The following is a 23,656-nucleotide window of genomic DNA, read 5'->3' on the forward strand; positions in this document are numbered from 1 at the left end:
TAACAATAAAAAGGAGGGAAGAAAAAGATAATGGGGCAGGGGTTGCCCTAACATAGTATTTACAGATATAAAGGAGGGAAGAAAAAGATACTTGAGCAGGGGTTGCCATAACATGGTTATAACAGAAATAAAGGAGGGAGGAAAAGATACTGGGGCAGGGGTTGCCCTAACATAGTAATAACAAATAGAAAGAGGGAAGAAAAAATATTGGGGCAGGGGTTACCCTAAGATAATATTAAAAGATATAAAGGAGAGATGAAAAATATATTGGGACAGAGGTTGCGCTAAAATAGTATTAACAATTATAAAGTTGGGAAGAAAAATATACTCTGGCAGGGTTGCAGTAACTTAGTATTAGCAGATATAAAGGAGAGGAGAAAAAGATACTGGGGCAGGGGTTGCCCTAACATAGTATTAGCAAATATAAAGGAGAGAAGAAAATGATACTGGTGCAGTGGTTGCCCTTACAAAGTATTAACAGATATAAAGCAGGGAAGAAAAAGATACTGGGGCAGAGGTTGCCCTAACATAGTATTAACAGATATAAAGGAGCAAAGAAAAAAATTTAGGGGCAGGGGTTGCCCTAACATAGTATTAACAGATATTAAAGAGGGAAAAATATACTGGGGCAGGGGTTGCCATAACATAGTATTAACAGATATAATGGAGGGAAGAAAAAACTACTGGTGCAGGCATCACCCTAACATGATATTAACATTTATAAAGGAGGAAAGAAAAGGATACTGAGGCAGGGATTGCCCTAACACAGTTTAACAGATATAAAGGAGGGATGAAAAAGATATTGGCGCAGGGGTTGCCCTAACATAGCATTAACAGATATAAAGAAGGGAAGAAAAAGATACTGGGGCAGGTGTTGCCCTAACATAGTATTAACAGATATAAATGAGGGATGAAAAAGATACTGGGGCAGGGGTTGCCCTAACATAGTATTAACAGTTATAAAGGAGGGAAGAAAACAATACTGGGGCAGGGGTTTCCCTAACATAATATTAACAGATATAAAGGAGGGAAGGAAAAGATTCTGGGCAGGGGTTGCCCTAAAATAGTATTAACTGAGAAAAAGGAGGGAAAACAAGGATACTGGGGCAGGAGTTAACCTAAACTAGGATTAAGACATTTAAAGGAGGGAAGAAACAGATACTGGGACAGGGTTTGCCCTTACATAGTACTAATAGATATAAAGGAGGGATGAAAAAGACTATGAGGCAGGGGTTTCCCTATCACAGTATTAACAGATATAAAAGGGGGAAGAAAAATATACTCGATAGGGGTTGCCTTAACATAGTAGTAACAGTTATAAAGGAGGGGAGAAAATTTTACTTGAGCAGGGGTTGCCATGACATAGTATTAACAGATATAAAGGAGAGAAGAAAAAGATATTGGGGAAGGGTTGCACTAACATAGTATTAACAGATATAAAGGAGGGAAGAAAAAGATACCGGGGCAGGGGTCGCCCCAAGATAGTATTAGCAGATATAAAAAAGGGAAGAAAAATATACTCGGGCAGCGGTTGCCCCAACATAGTATTAACAGATATAAAGGAGGGAAAAAATACTGGGGCAAGGGTTGCCCTAACATAGCATTAACAATAAAAAGGAGGGAAGAAAAAGATAATGGGGCAGGGGTTGCCCTAACATAGTATTTACAGATATAAAGGAGGGAGACAAAGATACTAGAGCAGGGGTTGCCATAACATTGTTATAACAGAAATAAAGGAGGGAGGAAAAGATACTGGGGCAGGGGTTGCCCTAACATATTAATAACAGATAGAAAGGGGGAAGAAAAAATATTGGGGCAGGGGTTACCCTAAGATAATATTAAAAGATATAAAGGAGAGATGAAAAATATATTCGGACAGAGGTTGCGCTAAAATAGTATTAACAGTTATAAAGTTGGGAAGAAAAATATACTCTGGCAGGGTTGCAGTAACTTAGTATTAGCAGATATAAATGAGAGGAGAAAAAGATACTGGGGCAGGGGTTGCCCTAACATAGTATTAACAAATATAAAGGAGAGAAGAAAAAGATATTGGGGAAGGGGTTGTACTAGCATAGTATTAACAGATATAAAGGAGGGAAGAAAAAGATACTGAGGCAGGGGTTGCCCCAACATCACATTAACAGATATAAAGGAGGGAAGAAAAAGATACTGGGGCAGGGGTTGCCCCAACATAGTATTAGCAGATATAAAGGAGGGAAGAAAAATATACTCGGGCAGCGGTTGCCCCAACATAGTATTAACAGATATAAAGGAGTTAAAAATACTGGGGCAGGGGTTGCCCTAACATAGCATTAACAATAAAAAGGAGGGAAGAAAAAGATAATGGGGCAGGGGTTGCCCTAACATAGTATTTACAGATATAAAAGAGGGAAGAAAAAGATACTAGAGCAGGGGTTGCCATAACATGGTTATAACAGAAATAAAGGAGGGAGGAAAAGATACTGGGGCAGGGGTTGCCCTAACATAGTAATAACAGATTGAAAGGGGGAAGAAAAAATATTGGGGCAGGGGTTACCCTAAGATAATATTGAAAGATATAAAGGAGAGATGAAAAATATATTGGGACAGAGGTTGCGCTAAAATAGTATTAACAGTTATAAAGTTGTGAAGAAAAATATACTCTGGCAGGGTTGCAGTAACTTAGTATTAGCAGATATAAAGGAGAGGAGAAAAAGATACTGGGACAGGGGTTGCCCTAACATAGTATTAACAAATATAAAGGAGAGAAGAAAATGATACTGGTGCAGTGGTTGCCCTTACAAAGTATTAACAGATATAAAGCAGGGAAGAAAAAGATACTGGGGCAGAGATTGCCCTAACATAGTATTAACAGATATAAAGGAGCAAAGAAAAAAATTCAGGGGCAGGGGTTGTCCTAACATAGTATTAACAGATATAAAAGAGGGAAAAATATACTGGGGCAGGGGTTGCCATAACATAGTATTAACAGATATAATGGAGGGAAGAAAAAACTACTGGTGCAGGCGTCACCCTAACATGATATTAACATTTATAAAGGAGGAAAGAAAAGGATACTGAGACAGGGATTGCCCTAACATAGTATTAACAGATATAAAGGAGGGATGAAAAAGATACTAGGGCAGGGGTTGCCCTAACATAGTATTAACAGATATAAAGGAGGGATGAAAAAGATATTGGTGCAGGGGTTGCCCTAACATAGCATTAACAGATATAAAGGAGGGAAGAAAAAGATACTGGGGCAGGTGTTGCCCTAACATAGTATTAACAGATATAAACGAGGGATGAAAAAGATACTGGGGCAGGGGTTGCCCTAACACATTATTAACAGATATAAAGGAGGGAAGAAAGCAATACTGGGGCAGGGGTTTCCCTAACATAATATTAACAGATATAAAGGAGGGAAGAAAAAGATTCTGGGCAGGGGTTGTCCTAAAATAGTATTAACAGATAAAAAGGAGGGAAGAAAAAGATACTGGGGCAGGGGTTGCACTAACATTGTATGAATACATATAAAGGAGGGAAGAAGGGACTGCCCTAACATATTATTAACAGATATAAAGGAGGGAAGAAAAATATACTGGGGCAGGGGTTTTCCTAACCTAGTATTAACAGATATAAAACAGGGAAGAAAAAGATACTGGGGAAGGGGTTGCCCTAACATACTATTAACAGATATAAAGGAGGGAAGGAAAAGATACTAAGGCAACAGGTTGCCCTAACATACTATTAACAGATATAAAAGAGTGTAGAAAACGATAATGGGGCAGGGTTTGCTGCAACATAGAATTAACAGATATAAAGGAGGGGAGAAAAAGATACTGTGGCAGGGATTGCCCTTACAAAGTATTACTAGATATAAAAGAGGAAAGAAAAAGATACTGGGGCAGGGGTTGCCCTAACATAGTATTAACAGATATAAAGGAGGGAAGGAAAAGATACAGGGGCAAGGGTTGCCCTAACATAGTATTAACTGATATAACGGAGGGAAGACAAAGATACTGGGGCAGGAGTTAACCTAAACTAGGATTAAGACATTTAAAGGAGGGAAGAAACAGATACTGGGACAGGGTTTGCCCTTACATAGTACTAATAGATATAAAGGAGGGATGAAAAAGATTGTGAGGCAGGGGTTGCCCTATCACAGTATTAACAGATATAAAAGTGGGAAGAAAAATATACTGGATAGGGGTTGCCTTAACATAGTATTAACAGTTATAAAGGAGGGGAGAAAATTTTACTTGGGCAGGGGTTGCCCTGACATAGTATTAACAGATATAAAGGAGAGAAGAAAAATATAATGGGGAAGGGGTTGCACTAACATAGTATTAACAGATATAAAGGAGGGAAGAAAAAGATACTCGGGCAGGGGTTGCCCCAACATTGCATTAACAGATATAAAGGAGGGAAGAAAAAGATACTGGGGCAGGGGTTGCCCCAACATAGTATTAGCAGATATAAAGGAGGTAAAAAAATATACTAGGGCAGGGGTTGCCCCAACATAGCATTAACAGATATAAAGGAGGGAAGAAAAATATACTCGGGCAGCAGTTGCCCCAACATAGTATTAACAGATATAAAGGAGGGAAAAATACTGGGGCAAGGGTTGCCTAACATAGCATTAACAATAAAAGGAGGGAAGAAAAGATAATGGGGTAGGGGTTGCCCTAACATAGTAATTACATATATAAAGGAGGGAAGAAAAAGATACTAGAGCAGGGGTTGCCATAACATGGTTATAACAGAAATAAAGGAGGGAGGAAAAGATACTGGGGCAGGGGTTGCCCTAACATATTAATAACAGATAGAAAGGGGGAAGAAAAAATATTGGGGCAGGGGTTACCCTAAGAAAATATTAAAAGATATAAAGGAGAGATGAAAAATATATTGGGACAGAGGTTGCACTAAAATAGTATTAACAGTTATAAAGTTGGGAAGAAAAATATACTCTGGCAGGGTTGCAGTAACTTAGTATTAGCAGATATAAAGGAGAGGAGAAAAAGATACTGGGGCAGGGGTTGCCCTAACATAGTATTAACAAATATAAAGGAGAGAAGAAAATGATACTGGTGCAGTGGTTGCCCTTACAAAGTATTAACAGATATAAAGCAGGGAAGAAAAAGATACTGGGGCAGAGGTTGCCCTAACATAGTATTAACAGATATAAAAGAGGGAAAAATATACTGGGGCAGGGGTTGCCATAACATAGTATTAACAGATATAATGGAGGGAAGAAAAAACTACTGGTGCAGGCGTCACCCTAACATGATATTAACATTTATAAAGGAGGAAAGAAAAGGATACTGAGGCAGGGATTGCCCTAACATAGTATTAACAGATATAAAGGAGGGAAGAAAATGATACTAGGGCAGGGGTTGCCCTAACATAGTATTAACAGATATAAAGGAGGGATGAAAAAGATATTGGCGCAGGGGTTGCCCTAACATAGCATTAACAGATATAAAGGAGGGAAGAAAAAGATACTGGGGCAGGTGTTGCCCTAACATAGTATTAACAGATATAAACGAGGGATGAAAAAGATACTGGGGCAGGGGTTGCCCTAACACATTATTAACAGATATAAAGGAGGGAAGAAAGCAATACTGGGGCAGGGGTTTCCCTAACATAATATTAACAGATATAAAGGAGGGAAGAAAAAGATTCTGGGCAGGGGTTGTCCTAAAATAGTATTAACAGATAAAAAGGAGGGAAGAAAAAGATACTGGGGCAGGGGTTGCACTAACATTGTATGAATACATATAAAGGAGGGAAGAAGGGACTGCCCTAACATATTATTAACAGATATAAAGGAGGGAAGAAAAATATACTGGGGCAGGGGTTTTCCTAACCTAGTATTAACAGATATAAAGGAGGGAAGAAAAAGATACTGGGGAAGGGGTTGCCCTAACATACTATTAACAGATATAAAGGAGGGAAGGAAAAGATACTAAGGCAACAGGTTGCCCTAACATACTATTAACAGATATAAAAGAGTGTAGAAAACGATAATGGGGCAGGGTTTGCTGCAACATAGAATTAACAGATATAAAGGAGGGGAGAAAAAGATACTGTGGCAGGGATTGCCCTTACAAAGTATTACTAGATATAAAAGAGGAAAGAAAAAGATACGGGGGCAGGGGTTGCCCTAACATAGTATTAACAGATATAAAGGAGGGAAGGAAAAGATACAGGGGCAAGGGTTGCCCTAACATAGTATTAACTGATATAGAGGGAAGACAAAGATACTGGGGCAGGAGTTAACCTAAACTAGGATTAAGACATTTAAAGGAGGGAAGAAACAGATACTGGGACAGGGTTTGCCCTTACATAGTACTAATAGATATAAAGGAGGGATGAAAAAGATTGTGAGGCAGGGGTTGCCCTATCACAGTATTAACAGATATAAAAGTGGGAAGAAAAATATACTGGATAGGGGTTGCCTTAACATAGTATTAACAGTTATAAAGGAGGGGAGAAAATTTTACTTGGGCAGGGGTTGTCCTGACATAGTATTAACAGATATAAAGGAGAGAAGAAAAATATAATGGGGAAGGGGTTGCACTAACATAGTATTAACAGATATAAAGGAGGGAAGAAAAAGATACTCGGGCAGGGGTTGCCCCAACATTGCATTAACAGATATAAAGGAGGGAAGAAAAAGATACTGGGGCAGGGGTTGCCCCAACATAGTATTAGCAGATATAAAGGAGGTAAAAAAATATACTAGGGCAGGGGTTGCCCCAACATAGCATTAACAGATATAAAGGAGGGAAGAAAAATATACTCGGGCAGCGGTTGCCCCAACATAGTATTAACAGATATAAAGGAGGGAAAAATACTGGGGCAAGGGTTGCCCTAACATAGCATTAACAATAAAAAGGAGGGAAGAAAAAGATAATGGGGTAGGGGTTGCCCTAACATAGTAATTACATATATAAAGGAGGGAAGAAAAAGATACTAGAGCAGGGGTTGCCATAACATGGTTATAACAGAAACAAAGGAGGGAGGAAAAGATACTGGGGCAGGGGTTGCCCTAACATATTAATAACAGATAGAAAGGGGGAAGAAAAAATATTGGGGCAGGGGTTACCCTAAGATAATATTAAAAGATATAAAGGAGAGATGAAAAATATATTGGGACAGAGGTTGCGCTAAAATAGTATTAACAGTTATAAAGTTGGGAAGAAAAATATACTCTGGCAGGGTTGCAGTAACTTAGTATTAGCAGATATAAAGGAGAGGAGAAAATGATACTGGTGCAGTGGTTGCCCTTACAAAGTATTAACAGATATAAAGCAGGGAAGAAAAAGATACTGGGGCAGAGGTTGCCCTAACATAGTATTAACAGATATAAAGGAGCAAAGAAAAAAATTCAGGGGCAGGGGTTGCCCTAACATAGTATTAACAGATATAAAAGAGGGAAAAATATACTGGGGCAGGGGTTGCCATAACATAGTATTAACAGATATAATGGAGGGAAGAAAAAACTACTGGTGCAGGCATCACCCTAACATGATATTAACATTTATAAAGGTGGAAAGAAAAGGATACTGAGGCAGGGATTGCCCTAATATAGTATTAACAGATATAAAGGAGGGAAGAAAAAGATACTGGGGCAGGGGTTGCCCTAACATAGTATTAACAGATATAAAGTAGGGATGAAAAAGATATTGGAGCAGGGGTTGCCCTAACATAGCATTAACAGATATAAAGGAGGGAAGAAAAAGATACTGGGGCAGGTGTTGCCCTAACATAGTATTAACAGATATAAAGGAGGGATGAAAAAGATACTGGGGCAGGGGTTGCCCTAACATAGTATTAACAAATATAAAGGAGAGAAGAAAATGATACTGGTGCAGTGGTTGCCCTTACAAAGTATTAACAGATATAAAGCAGGGAAGAAAAAGATACTGGGGCAGAGGTTGCCCTAACATAGTATTAACAGATATAAAGGAGCAAAGAAAAAAATTCAGGGGCAGGGGTTGCCCTAACATAGTATTAACAGATATAAAAGAGGGAAAAATATACTGGGGCAGGGGTTGCCATAACATAGTATTAACAGATATAATGGAGGGAAGAAAAAACTACTGGTGCAGGCATCACCCTAACATGATATTAACATTTATAAAGGTGGAAAGAAAAGGATACTGAGGCAGGGATTGCCCTAATATAGTATTAACAGATATAAAGGAGGGAAGAAAAAGATACTGGGGCAGGGGTTGCCCTAACATAGTATTAACAGATATAAAGTAGGGATGAAAAAGATATTGGAGCAGGGGTTGCCCTAACATAGCATTAACAGATATAAAGGAGGGAAGAAAAAGATACTGGGGCAGGTGTTGCCCTAACATAGTATTAACAGATATAAAGGAGGGATGAAAAAGATACTGGGGCAGGGGTTGCCCTAACATAGTATTAACAGATATAAAGGAAGGAAGAAAACAATACTGGGGCAAGGGTTGTCCTAACATAATATTAACATAGATAAAGGAGGAAAAAAAATATTCTGGGCAGGGGTTGCCCTAACGTAGTATTAACAGATAAAAAGGAGGAAAGAAAAATATACTGGTGCAGGGGTTGCACTAACATTGTATTAATACATATAAAGGAGGGAAGAAAAAGATCCTGGGACAGGGGCTGCCCTAAGATAGTATTAACAGATATAAAGGAGGGAAGAAAAAGATACTGGGGCAGGGGTTTTCCTAACCTAGTATTAACAAATATAAAGGAGGGAAAAAAAAGATACTGGGGAAGGGGTTGCCCTAACATAGTATTAACAGATATAAAGGTGGGAAGAAAAAAATACTAAGGCAACGGGTTGCCCTAACATACTATTAACAGAGAAAATGATACTGGAGCAAGGGTTGTCCTAACATAGTATTAACAGATATAAAATAAGGGAAGAAAGTGATGGTAGTGCAATGGTTGCCATAACATAGTATTAACAGATATAAAAGGGGGCAGAAAAAGATACTGGGACAGGGGTTGCCTTAACATAGTATTAACAGATTAAAAAAAAGAGGGAAGAAAAATATACTGGGGCAGGGGTTGCCTTAAAATAGTATTAAGACATATAAAGGAGGGAAGAAAAAGATACTGGGGCAGGGGTTGCCCTAACATAGTACTAATAGATATAAAGGAGGGATGAAAAAGATTATGGAGTAGGGGTTGCCCTATAACAGTATTAACAGATATAAAAGGGGAAGAAAAATATACTGGGGCAGGGGTTGCCCTAACATAATATTAACAGATATAAAGGAGGGAAGAAAAAAATACTGGGGCAGGGGTTTTCCTAACCTAGTATTACCAGATATAAAGGAGGGAAAAAAGATACTGGGGAAGGGGTTGCCCTAACATAGTATTCACAGATATAAAGGAGGGAAGAAGAAGATCCTAAGGCAGGGGTTGGCCTAACATGGTATTAACAGTTACAAAAGAGGGTAGAAAAAGATGCTGGGGCAGAGGTTTCCCTAACATATAATTAACAGATATAAAGGAGGGGAGAAAAAGATACTGGGGCAGGGATTGCCCTTACAAAGTATTAACAGATATAAAAGAGGGAAGAAAAAGATACTGGGGCAAGGGTTGTCCTAACATAGTTTTAACAGATATAAAAGAGGGCAGAAAAAGATATTTGGGCAGGGGTTGCCCTGAAATAGTATTAACAGATATAATGAATGCAAGAAAAAGATATTGGGGCAGGGATTGCCCTAACATAGTATTAACAGATATAAAGGAGGGAAGAAAAAGATACTTGGGCATTGGTTGCCCTAGCATAGTATTAACGGATAAAAAAGAGGGAAGAAAAATATACTGGGGCAGGGGTTGCCCTAACATAGTACAAATAGATATAAAGGAGGGATGAAAAAGTTTATGGGGCAGAGGTTGCCCTATCATAGCATTAATAGATATAAAAAAGGGAAGAAAAATATACTGGGGCAGGGGTTGCCTTAACATAGTATTAACAGTTATAAAGGAGGGAAGAAAATGTTACTAGGGCAGGGGTTGCCTTAACATAGTATTAACAGATATAAAGGAGAGAAGATAAAGATATTGGGGAAGGGTTTGCGCTAACATTGTATACCCAGTTATAAAGGAGGGAAGAAAAAGATACTGGGGCAGGGCTTGCCCTAACATAGTATTAGCAGATATAAAGGAGGGAAGTAAAAGATATTGGGGCAGGGGTTGCCCTAACATAGCATTAACAGATAAAAAGGAGGGAAGAAAAAGATGCTGGAGCAGGGGTTCCCCTAACATAGTATTAACAGATATAAATGAGGGAAGACATACATACTGTGGCAAGGGTTGCCCTAACATAGTGTTAACAGATATAAAATAAGGGAAGAAAATGATGGTGGTGCAATGGTTGCCATAACATAGTATTAACAGATATAAAATAGGGCAGAAAAAGATACTGGGAGAGGGGTTGCCTTAACATAACATTAACAGATTAAAAAAAGAGGGAAGAAAAATATACTGGGGCAGGGGTTGCCTTAAATAGTATTAAGACATATAAAGGAGGGAAGAAAAAGATACTGGGGCAGGGGTTGCCCTAACATAATATTAAAAGATATAAAGGAGAGAGGAAAAAATATTGGAACAGGGGTTGCTCTAACATAGCATTAACAGTTATAAAGGTGGGAAGCAAAAGATACTGGGGCAGGGGTTGCCCTAACATAGTATTAACAAATTTAAAGGAGGGAAGAAAAAAATACTGGGTCAGAGTTTGCCCTAATATAGTATTAACAGATATAAAAAGGGAAGAAAAATATACTGGCGCATGGATTACCCTAACATAGTATTACCAGATATAAAGGAGGGAAGAAAATGATACTGGTGCAGGGGTTGTCCTTATATAGTATAAACAGATATAAAGGAGGGAAGAAAAAGATACTGGGGCAGGGGTTGCCCTAACATAGTATTAACAGATATAAAGGAGAGAAGAAAAAAATACTGGGGCAGGGGTTGCCCTAACATCGTATTAACAGATATAAAAAAGGGGAAAAGTATACTGGGCCAGGGGTTGCCCTAACATAGTATTAACAGATATAAAAGAGGGAAGAAAAAGATACTGGGGCAGGGGTTGCCCTAACATAGTATTACCAGATGTAAAGGTGGGAAGAAAAAGATACCGGGGCAGGGGTTGCCCTAAAATAGAATTAACAGATATAAAGGAGGGAAGAAAAAATACTAGTGTAAGGGTTGCCCTAACATAGTACTAAGAGATATAAAGGAAAGAAGGAACAGATACTGGGGCAGGTGTTGTCTTAACATAGTATTAACAAATATAAAGGAATGAAAAAAAAAGATATTGGGGCAGGGGTTGCCGTAATATAGTATTAAGAGATATAAAAGAGGGAAGAAAAAGATACTGGGGCAGGGTTACCCCTAAGATAGTACTAACACATATAAAAAAGGGAAGAAAAAGATACTGAGGCAGGGGTTGCCCTAACATTGTATTAACAGATATAAAGTTAGTACTAATTTATCAGGTTGGGATGGTGGCCTAATGGTTAAAGTGTTTGCCTTACAAACAGAAGGTACAAGGTTTGAGTCTTATAATGGATTGGCTAAGGTTAAATTGGCCCAAAAGGGCAGTTAGCCTATTACTAATCTATGAACCTATAAACCTATAAAAGAGGGAACATAAAGATACTGGGGCAGGGGTTGCCCTAACATAGTATTAACAAATATAAAGGAAGGAAGAAAACGATACTGGGGCAGGGTTTGCCCTAAGATAGTATTAACATATATAAAGGCTGGAGGAAAAAGATACTACTGGGGCAGGGATTGTCCTAACATTGTATTAGAAGATATAAAAGAGGGAAGAAAAAGATACTGGGACAGGGGTTGCCCTAACATAGTATTAACAGATATAACAGAGGGAAGAAAAAGATACTTGGGCAAGAGTTGCCCTAAGATAGTATTAACAGATATAAAGGAAGGAAGATACATATACTGGGGCAGGGGTTGCCTTAAATAGTATTAAGACATATAAAGGAGGGAAGAAAAAGATACTGGGGCAGAGGTTGCCCTAACATAATATTAAAAGATATAAAGGAGAGAGGAAAAATATATTGGGACAGGGGTTGCTCTAACATAGCGTTAACAGTTATAAAGGTGGGAAGCAAAAGATACTGGGGCATGGGTTGCCCTAACATAGTATTAACAAATTTAAAGGAGGGAAGAAAAAAATACTGGGTCAGGGTTTGCCCTAACATAGTATTAACAGATATAAAAAGGGAAGAAAAATATACTGGCGCATGGATTACCCTAACATAGTATTAACAGATATAAAGGAGGGAAGAAAATGATACTGGTGCAGGGGTTGTCCTTAAATAGTATAAACAGATATAAAGGAGGGAAGAAAAAGATACTGGGGCAGGGGTTGCCCTAACATAGTATTAACAGATATAAAGGAGGGAAGAAAAAAATACTGGGGCAGGGGTTGCCCTAACATCGTATTAACAGATAAAAAGGAGGGAAGAAAAAGATACTGGGTCAGGGGTTGCCCTAACGTAGTATTAACAGATATAAAGGAGGGGAAAAATATACTGAGCCAGGGGTTGCCCTAACATAGTATTAACAGATATAAAAGAGGGAAGAAAAAGATACTGGGGCAGGAGTTGCCCTAACATAGTATTACCAGATGTAAAGGTGGGAAGAAAAAGATACCGGGGCAGGGGTTGCCCTAACATAGAATTAACAGATATAAAGGAGGGAAGAAAAAATACTGGTGTAAGGGTTGCCCTAACATAGTACTAACAGATATAAAGGAAAGAAGGAACAGATTCTGGGGCAGGGGTTGTCTTAACATAGTATTAACAAATATAAAGGAATGAAAAAAAAGATACTGGGGCAGGGTTTGCCCTAAGATAGTATTAACATATATAAAGGAGGGAGGAAAAAGATACTACTGGGACAGGGATTGTCCTAACATTGTATTAGAAGATATAAAAGAGGGAAGAAAAAGATACTGGGACAGGGGTTGCCCTAACATAGTATTAACAGATATAACAGAGGGAAGAAAAAGATACTTGGGCAAGAGTTGCTCTAAGATAGTATTAACAGATATAAAGGAAGGAAGAATAAGATACTGAGGAAGGGGTTGTGCTTACATAGTATTAACAGTTATAAAAGAGGGAAGAAAAAGATACTGTGGCAGGGGTTGCCCAAACATAGTATTAACAGATATAAAGGAGGGAAGAAAAAATATTAGAGCAGGGGTTGCCCTAACATAGTATTAACAGATATAACTGAGGGAAGAAAAAGATGCTGGGGCAGGGGTTGCCTTAACATAGTATTAACAGATATAAGGAAGGGGAGAAAAAGATACTGGGCAGGAGATGCCCTAACATAGTATTTACAGATAAAAAGTACGGAAGAAAAAAATACTGGGACAGAGGTTGCCCTAACATAGTATTAACAGATATAAATGAGGGAAGAAAAAAGATACTGGGGCAGGGGTTGCCTTAACATGGTATTAAGAGATATAAAGAAGGGGAGAAAAGATATTGGGCAGGAGTTGCCCTAACATAGTATTTACAGATAAAAAGGAGGGAAGAAAAAAATACTGGGGCAGGGGTTACCCTAACATAATATTAACAGATATAAAGGAGGGAAGAAAAACATACTGGGGCAGGGGTTGCCATAACATAGTATTAACATAGATAAAGGAGGGGAGAAAAATATATTGGGGCAGGAATTGCCCTAACATAGTATTTACAGATAAAAAGGAGGGAAGAAAAAATACTGGGGCAGGGGTTGCCATAACATAGTATTAACAGAGATAAAGGAGGGAAGAAAAAGATACTGGGGCAGGAGTTGCCCTGACATAGTATTAACAGATATAAAGGAGGGAAGAAAAAGATACTGGGGCAGGGTTACCCTAAGATAGTTTTAACAGATATAAAGTAGTGAAGAAAAATATACTGGGGCTGGGGTTGCCCTAAGATATTATTAACATATATAAAGGAGGGAAGAAAATTATACTGGGGCAGGGGTTGCCCTAACATAGTATTAGCAGATATAAAGGAGTGAAGAAAAAAAAAACTGGGGCAGGGGTTGCCCTGACATAGTATTGACAGATATAAAGGTGGGAAGAAAAAGATACTGTGCCAGGGGTTTTCCTAACCTAGTATTAACAGATATAGAGGAGGGAAGAAAAAGATACTGGTGCAGGGGTTGCCCTAACATAGTATTAACAGCTATAAAGATTCTACAGACATGCTTCTGGAGGATTTCTCCTCGGGCCTCCGCTGAAAACAGGATCTGTGGAACCTAGTCGGACTTTCCCGGCCAACAAATGTTAAATAAATAAATAAATAAAGGAGGGAAGAAAAAGATTCTGGGGCAGGGGTTGCCCTAATATAGTATTAACAGATATAAAGGAGGGAAGAAAAAAGATGCTGGGGCAGGGGTTGCCCTAAAATAGTATTAACAGATACAAAGGAGGGGAGAAAAATTTACTGGGGCAGGAGTTGCCCTAACATAGTATTTACAGATAAAAAGGAGGGAAGAAAAAAATAGTGGGGCAGGGGTTGACCTAACATAGTATTAACAGATATAAAGGAGGGAAGAAAAAGATACTGGGGCAGGGGTTTTACTAACCTAGTATTAACAGATATAAAGGAGGGAAGAAAAAGATACTGGGGAAGGGGTTGCCCTAACATAGTATTAACAGATATAAAGGAGGGAAGAAAAAGATACTAAGGCAATGTGTTGCCCTAACATACAATTAACAGAGAAAATGATACTGGGGCAGGGGTTGCCCTAACATAGTATTAACAGATATAAAATAAGGGAAGAAAATGATGGTGGTGCAATGGTTGCCATAACATAGTATTAACAGATATAAAAGAGGGCAGAAAAAGATACTGGGACAGGGGTTGCCTTAACATAGTATTAACAGATTGAAAAAAAAGAGGGAAGAAAAATATACTGGGGCAGGGGTTGCCTTAAATAGTATTAAGACATATAAAGGAGGGAAGAAAAAGATACTGGGGCAGGGGTTGCCCTAACATAGTACTAATAGATATAAAGGAGGGATGAACAAGATTATGGGGCAGTGGTTGCCCTATAACAGTATTAACAGATATAAAAGGGGAAGAAAAATATACTGGGGCAGGGGTTGCCCTAACATAATATTAACAGATATAAAGGAGGGAAGAAAAAAATACTGGGGCAGGGGTTTTCCTAACCTAGTATTACCAGATATAAAGGAGGGAAAAAAGATACGGGGGCAGGGGTTGCCCTAACATATTATTCACAGATATAAAGGAGGGAAGAAGAAGATCCTAAGGCAGGGGTTGGCCTAACATAGTATTAACAGTTACAAAAGAGGGAAGAAAAAGATGCTGGGGCAGAGGTTGCCCTAACATATAATTAACAGATATAAAGGAGGGGAGAAAAAGATACTGGGGCAGGGATTGCCCTTACAAAGTATGAACATATATAAAAGGAAGAAAAAGATACTGGGGCAAGGGTTGTCCTAACATAGTTTTAACATATATAAAGGAGGGGAAAAATATACTGGGCCAGGGGTTGCCCTAACATAGTATTACCAGATGTAAAGGTGGGAAGAAAAAGATACCGGGGCAGGGGTTGCCCTAACATAGAATTAACAGATATAAAGGAGGGAAGAAAAAATACTGGTGTAAGGGTTGCCCTAACATAGTAATAACAGATATAAAGGAAAGAAGGAACAGATACTGGGGCAGGGGTTGTCTTAACATAGTATTAACAAATGTAAAGGAATAAAAAAAAGATATTGTGGCAGGGGTTGCCGTAATATAGTATTAGGAGATATGAAAGAGGGAAGAAAAAGATACTGGGGCAGGGGTTGACCTAACATCGCATTAACAGATATATAGTTAGTACTAATTTATCAGGTTGGGATGGTGGCCTAATGGTTATTGTGTTTGCCTTACAAACAGAAGGTACAAGGTTTGAGTCTTACAATGGATTGGCTAAGGTTAAAATGGCCCAAAAGGGCAGTTAGCCTATTACTAATCTATGAACCTATAAACCTATAAAAGAGGGAACATAAAGATACTGGGGCAGGGGTTGCCCTAACATAGTATTAACACATATAAAGGAAGGAAGAATACGATACTGGGGCAGGGTTTGCCCTAAGATAGTATTAACATATATAAAGGAGGGAGGAAAAAGATACTACTGGGGCAGGGATTGTCCTAACATTGTATTAGAAGATATAAAAGAGGGAAGAAAAAGATACTGGGACAGGGGTTGCCCTAACATAGTATTAACAGATATAACAGAGGGAAGTAAAAGATACTTGGGAAAGAGTTGCCCTAAGATAGTATTAACAGATATAAAGGAAGGAAGAATAAGATACTGTGGCAGGGGTTGCCCAAACATAGTATTAACAGCTATAAAGGAGGGAAGAAAAAATATTAGAGCAGGGGTTGCCCTAACATAGTATTAACAAATATAAATGAGGGAAGAAAAAGATGCTGGGGCAGGGGTTGCCTTAACATAGTATTAACAGATATAAGGAAGGGGAGAAAAAGATACTGGGCAGGAGATGCCCTAACATAGTATTTACAGATAAAAAGTACGGAAGAAAAAATACTGGGACAGAGGTTGCCCTAACATAGTATTAACAGATATAAATGAGGGAAGAAAAAAGATACTGGGGCAGGGGTTGCCTTAACATGGTATTAACAGATATAAAGAAGGGGAGAAAAGATATTGGGCAGGAGTTGCCCTAACATAGTATTTACAGATAAAAAGGAGGGAAGAAAAAAATACTGGGGCAAGGGTTGCCCTAACATAATATTAACAGATATAAAGGAGGGAAGAAAAACATACTGGGGCAGGGGTTGCCATAACATAGTATTAACAGAGATAAAGGAGGGGAGAAAAAGATACTGGGGCAGGAATTGCCCTAACATAGTATTTACAGATAAAAAGGAGGGAAGAAAAAAATACTGGGGCAGGGGTTGCCATAACATAGTATTAACAGAGATAAAGGAGGGAAGAAAAAGATACTGGGGCAGGAGTTGCCCTAACATAGTATTAACAGATATAAAGGAGGGAAGAAAAAGATACTGGGGCAGGGTTACCCTAAGATAGTTTTAACAGATATAAAGCAGTGAAGAAAAATATACTGGGGCAGGGGTTGCCCTAAGATATTATTAACATATATAAAGGAGGGAAGAAAATTATACTGGGGCAGGGGTTGCCCTAACATAGTATTAGCAGATATAAAGGAGTAAAGAAAAAGAAATCTGGGGCAGGGGTCGCCCTGACATAGTATTGACAGATATAAAGGTGGGAAGAAAAAGATACTGTGCCAGGGGGTTTCCTAACCTAGTATTAACAGATATAAAGGAGGGAAGAAAAAGATACTGGTGCAGGGGTTGCCCTAACATAGTATTAACAGATATAAAGATTCTACAGACATGCTTCTGGAGGATTTCTCCTCGGGCCTCCACTGAAAACAGGATCTGTGGAACCTAGTCGGACTTTCCCGGTCAACAAATGATAAATAAATAAATAAATAAATAAATAAATAAAGAGGGAAGAAAAAGATTCTGGGGCAGGGGTTGCCCTAACATAGTATTAACAGATATAAAGGAGGGAAGAAAAAGATGCTGGGGCAGGATTTGCCCTAAAATATTTTTAACAGATACAAAGGAGGGGAGAAAAATATACTGGGGCAGGAGTTGCCCTAACATAGTATTTACAGATAAAAAGGAGGGAAGAAAAAAATAATGGGGCAGGGGTTGACCTAACATAGTATTAACAGATATAAAGGAGGGAAGAAAAAGAGACTGAAGCATAGATTGCCCTAACATAGTATTAACAGATATAAAAGAGGGAAGAAAAAGATACTGGGGCAGGGGCTGCCCTAACATAGTATTAACAGATATAAAGGAGGGAAGAAAACGATACTGGGGCAGGGGTTTTCCTTACCTAGTATTAACAGATATAAAAGAGGGAAGAAAAAGATACTGGGGAAGGGGTTGCCCTAACATACTATTAACAGATATAAAGGAGGGAAGAAAAAGATACTAAGGCAACAGGTTGCCCTAACATACTATTAACAGATATAAAAGAGTGTAGAAAACAATACTGGGGCAGGGGTTGCCGTAACATAGAATTAACAGATATAAAGGAGGGGAGAAAAAGATACTATGGCAGGGATTGCCCTTACAAAATATTAATAGATATAAAAGAGGGAAGAAAAAGATACTGGGGCAGGGGTTACCCTAACATAGCATTAACAGATATAAAGGAGAGAAGGAAAAGATACAGGGGCAAGGGTTCCCCTAACATAGTTTTAATTGATATAAAGGAGGGAAGACAAAGATACTGGGGCAGGAGTTAACCTAAACTAGGATTAAGACATTTAAAGGAGGGAAGAAACAGATACTGGGACAGGGTTTGCCGTTACATAGTACTAATAGATATAAAGGAGGGATGACAAAGATTATGAGGCAGGGGTTGCCCTATCACAGTATTAACAGATATAAAAGTGGGAAGAAAAATATACTGGATAGGGGTTGCCTTAACATTGTATTAACAGTTATAAAGGAGGGGAGAAAATTTTACTTGGGCAGGGGTTGCCCTGACATAGTATTAACAGATATAAAGGAGAGAAGAAAAAGATATTGGGGAAGGGGTTGCACTAACATCGTATTAACAGATATAAAGAAGGGAAGAAAAAGATACTGGGGCAGGGGTTGCCCCAACATCGCATTAACAGATATAAATGAGGCAAGAAAAAGATACTGGGGCAGGGGTGGCCCCAACATAGTATTAGGAGATATAAAGGAGGGAAGAAAAATATACTGGGGCAGGGGTTGCCCCAACATAGCATTAACAGATATAAAGGAGGGAAAAAAATACTGGGGCAGGGGTTGTCCTAACATAGTATTAACAGATATAAAAGTGGGAAAAAAAAGATACTGGGGCAAGGGTTGCCCTAACATAGCATTGACAATAAAAAGGAGGGAAGAAAAAGATAATGGGGCAGGGGTTGCCCTAACATAGTATTTACAGATATAAAGGAGGGAAGAAAAAGATACTAGAGCAGGGGTGCCATAACATGGTTATAACAGAAATAAATAAGGAAGGAAAAGATACTGGGGCAGGGGTTGCCCTAACATAGTAATAACAGATAGAAAGGGGGGAAGAAAAAAATATTGGGGCAGGGGTTACCCTAAGATAATATTAAAAGATATAAAGGAGAGATGAAAAATATATTGGGACAGAGGTTGCGCTAAAATAGTATTAACAGTTATAAAGTTGGGAAGAAAAATATACTGGGGTAGGGGTTGCAGTAACTTAGTATTAGCAGATATAAAGGAGAAGAGAAAAACATACTGGGGCAGGGGTTGCCCTAACATAGTATTAACAGATATAAAGGAGTGAAGAAAATGATACTGGTGCAGTGGTTGCCCTTACAAAGTATTAACAGATATAAGGCAGGGAAGAAAAAAGATACTGGGGCAGAGGTTATAGTATTAACAGATATAAAGGAGCGAAGAAAGAAATTCTGGGGCAGGGGTTGCCCTAACATAGTGTTAACAGATATAAAAGAGGGAAAAATATACTGGGGCAGGGGTTGCCATAACATAGTATTAACAGATATAATGGAGGGAAGAAAAAAATACTGGTATAGGCGTCACCCTAACATGGTATTAACATTTATAAAGGAGGAAAGAAAAGGATACTGAGGCAGTGATTGCCCTAACATAGTATTAACAGATATAAAGGATGGAAGAAAAAGATACTGGGGCAGGGGTTACCCTAACATAGTATTAACAGATAGAAAGGAGGGAAGAAAACAATACTGGGGCAGGGGTTGCCCTAACATAATATTAACAGATATAAAGGAGGGAAGAAAAAGATTCTGGGCAGGGGTTGCCCTAACGTAGTATTAACAGATAAAAAGGAGGGAAGAAAAATATACTGGGGCAGGGGTTGCACTAACATTGTATTAATACATATGAAGGAGGGAAGAAAAAGATCCTGGGGCAGGGGCTGCCCTAACATAGTATTAACAGATATAAAGGAGGGAAGAAAAAGATACTGGGGCAGGGGGTTTCCTAACCTAGTATTAACAGATATAAAGGAGGGAAGAAAAAGATACTGGGGAAGGGGTTGCCCTAACATAGAATTAACAGATATAAAGGAGGGAAGAAAAAGATACTAAGGCAATGGGTTGCCCTAACCTACTATTAACAGAGAAAATGATACTGGGGCAGGGGTTGCCCTAAAATAGTATTAACAGATATAAAATAAGGGAAGAAAATGATGGTGGTGCAATGGTTGCCATAACATAGTATTAACAGATATAAAAGAGGGCAGAAAAAGATACTGGGACAGGGGTTGCCTTAACATAGTATTAACAGATTAAAAAAAAAGAGGGAAGAAAAATATACTGGGGCAGGGGTTGCCTTAAAATAGTATTAAGACATATAAAGGAGGGAAGAAAAAGATACTGGTGTAGGGGTTGCCCTAACATAGTACTAATAGATATAAAGGAGGGATGAACAAGATTATGGGGCAGGGGTTGCCCTATAACAGTATTAACAGATATAAAAGGGGAAGAAAAATATACTGGGGCAGGGGTTGCCCTAACATAATATTAACACATATAAAGGAGGGAAGAAAAAAATACTGGGGTAGGGGTTTTCCTAACCTAGTATTACCAGATATAAAGGAGGGAAACAAGATACTGGGGCAGGGGTTGCCCTAACATATTATTCATAGATATAAAGGAGGGAAAAAGAAGATTTTAAGGCAGGGGTTGGCCTAACATAGTATTAACAGTTACAAAAGAGGGTAGAAAAAGATGCTGGGGCAGAGGTTGCCCTAACATATATTTAACAGATATAAAGGAGGGGAGAAAACATACTGGTATAGGCGTCACCCTAACATGATATTAACATTTATAAAGGAGGAAAGAAAAGGATACGGAGGCAGTGATTGCCCTAACATAGTATTAACAGATATAAAAGAGGGAAGAAAAAGATACTAGGGCAGGGGTTGCCCTAACATAGTATTAACAGATATAAAGGAGGGAAGAAAAAGATACTGGGGCAGGTGTTGCCCTAACATAGTATTAACAGATATAAAGGATGGAAGAAAAAGATACTGGGGCAGGGGTTGCCCTAACATAGTATTAACAGATATAAAGGAGGGAAGAAAACAATAGTGGGGCTGGGGTTGCCCTAACATAATATTAACAGATATAAAGGAGGGAAGAAAAAGATTTTGGGCAGGGGTTGCCCTAATGTAGTATTAACAGATAAAAAGGAGGGAAGAAAAAGATACTGGGGCAGGGGTTGCCCTAACATAGTATTAACAGATATAAAGGAGGGAAGAAAAAGATACTGGGGCAGGTGTTGCCCTAACATAGTATTAACAGATATAAAGGATGGAAGAAAAAGATACTGGGGCAGGGGTTGCCCTAACATAGTATTAACAGATATAAAGGAGGGAAGAAAACAATAGTGGGGCTGGGGTTGCCCTAACATAATATTAACAGATATAAAGGAGGGAAGAAAAAGATTTTGGGCAGGGGTTGCCCTAATGTAGTATTAACAGATAAAAAGGAGGGAAGAAAAATATACTGGGGCAGGGGTTGCACTAACATTGTATTAATACATATAAAGGAGGGAAGAAAAAGATCCTGGGGCAGGGGCTGCCCTAACATAGTATTAACAGATATAAAGGAGGGAAGAAAAAGATACTGGGGAAGTGGTTGCCCTAACATAGTATTAACAGATATAAAGGAGGGAAGAAAAAGATACTAAGGCAATGGGTTGTCCTAACATACTATTAACAGAGAAAATGATACTGGGGCAGGGGTTGCCCTAACATAGTATTAACAGATATAAAATAAGGGAAGAAAATGATGGTGGTGCAATGGTTGCCATAACATAGTATTAACAGATATAAAAGAGGACAGAAAAAGATACTGGGACAGGGGTTGCCTTAACATAGTATTAACAGATTAAAAAAAAGAGGGAAGAAAAATATACTGGGGCAGGGGTTGCCTTAATATAGTATAAAGGAGGGAAGAAAAAGATACTGGGGCAGGGGTTGCCCTAACATAGTACTAATAGATATAAAGGAGGGATGAACAAGATTATGGGGCAGGGGTTGCCCTATAACAGTATTAACAGATATAAAAGGGGAAGAAAAATATACTGGGGCAGGGGTTGCCCTAACATAATATTAACAGATATAAAGGAGGGAAGACAAAAATACTGGGGTAGGGTTTTTCCTAACCTAGTATTACCAGATATAAAGGAGGGAAAAAGATACTGGGGCAGGGGTTGCCCCAACATAGTATTCACAGATATAAAGGAGGGGGGAAGAAGAAGATCCTAAGGCAGGGTTGGCCTAACATAGTATTAACAGTTACAAAAGAGGGTAGAAAAAGATGCTGGGGCAGAGGTTGCTGTAACATATAATTAACAGATATAAAGAAGGGGAGAAAAACATACTGGGGCAGGGATTGCCCTTACAAAGTATTAACAGATATAAAAGAGGGAAGAAAAAGATACTGGGGCAAGGGTTGTCCTAACATAGTTTTAACAGATATAAAAGAGGGCAGAAAAAGATATTCCGGCAGGGGTTGCCCTTAAATAGTATTAACAGATATAAAGAATGGAAGAAAAAGATACTGGGGCAGGGATTGCCCTAACATAGTATTAACAGATATAAAGGAGGGAAGAAAAAGATACTTGGGCATTGGTTGCCCTAGCATAGTATTAACAGATAAAAAAGAGGGAAGAAAAATATACTGGGGCAGGGGTTGCCCTAACATAGTACTAATAGATATAAAGGAGGGATGAAAAAGTTTATGGGGCAGAGGTTGCCCTATCATAGCATTAACAGATATAAAAGAGGGAAGAAAAATATACTGGGGCAGGGGTTGCCTTAACATAGTATTAACAGTTATAAAGGAGGGAAGAAAATGTTACTAGGGCAGGGGTTGCCCTAACATAGTATTAACAGATATAAAGGAGAGAAGATAAAGATGTTGGGGAAGGGTTTGCGCTAACATTGTATACCCAGTTATAAAACAGGGAGGAAAAAGATACTGGGGCAGGGGTTGCCCTAACATAGTATTAGCAGATATAAAGGAGGGAAGTAAAAGATACTGGGGCAGGGTTTGCCCTAACATAGCATTAACAGATAAAAAAGGAGGGAAGAAAAAGATGCTGGAGCAGGGTTTCCCCTAACATAGTATTAACAGATATAAAGGAGGGAAGAAATACATACTGTGGTAGGGGTTACCCTAACATAGTATTAACAGATATAAAGGAGGGAAGAAAAAGATACTGTGGCAGAGGTTGCCGTAACCTGGTTATAACAGATATAAAGGAGGGAAGTAAAAATACTGGGGCAGGGGTTGCCCTAACATAGTCTTAACAAATTTAAAGGAGGGAAGAAAAAAATACTGGGTCAGGGTTTTCCCTAACATAGTATTAACAGATATAAAAAAGGGAAGAAAAATATACTGGTGCAGGGATTACCCTAAAATAGTATTAACAGATATAAAAGAGGGAAGAAAAAGATACTGGGGCAGGGGTTGCCCTAATATAGTATTAACAGATATAAAGGAGGGAAGAAATTGATACTGGTGCAGGGGTTGTCTTTAAATAGTATA

The sequence above is a fragment of the Protopterus annectens genome, chromosome 6.part0 (genome assembly GCF_019279795.1).
Source record: "Protopterus annectens isolate FY-2018-M chromosome 6.part0, PAN1.0, whole genome shotgun sequence".
Classification (NCBI taxonomy): Eukaryota; Metazoa; Chordata; order Ceratodontiformes; family Protopteridae; genus Protopterus; species Protopterus annectens.